The sequence below is a fragment of the Aotus nancymaae genome, unplaced genomic scaffold (assembly GCF_030222135.1).
Source record: "Aotus nancymaae isolate 86718 unplaced genomic scaffold, 86718_ANA_hifiasm-v0.15.2.pri h1tg000015l_0, whole genome shotgun sequence".
Taxonomy (NCBI): Eukaryota; Metazoa; Chordata; class Mammalia; order Primates; family Aotidae; genus Aotus; species Aotus nancymaae.
Genome location: NW_026988426.1, coordinates 896,948 through 897,362, shown reverse-complemented (window position 1 = coordinate 897,362; position 415 = coordinate 896,948).

Genomic DNA, 415 nt, shown 5'->3' with positions numbered 1-415 from the left:
AACAGTAGACTTGATAAAGAAAATGTAGTACATATACACCATGGAATACTATGCAGCCATAAAAAAAGAGATCACGTCTTTTGCAGCAACATGGATGGAGCTGGAGGCCATTATCCTAAGCAAACCAACACAGAACAGTGTCACAAAACCAAACATTACATGTTCTTACTTATAAGGGGAAGCTAAATTTGAGCACCCATGGACACAAAGCAGGGAACAATAGACACCAGGGCCTACTTGAGGGTAGAGGGTGGAAGAAGGTGAATATCAAAAAAGTACCTATTGGGTACTAAGCTTATTACCTAGGTAATGAAATAATATGTACACCAAACCCCTGTGACATGCAATTGATCTATAGAACAAACCTGCACGTGTTCCCCTGAAACTAAAATATAAGTTAAAAAAAAAATCCTCA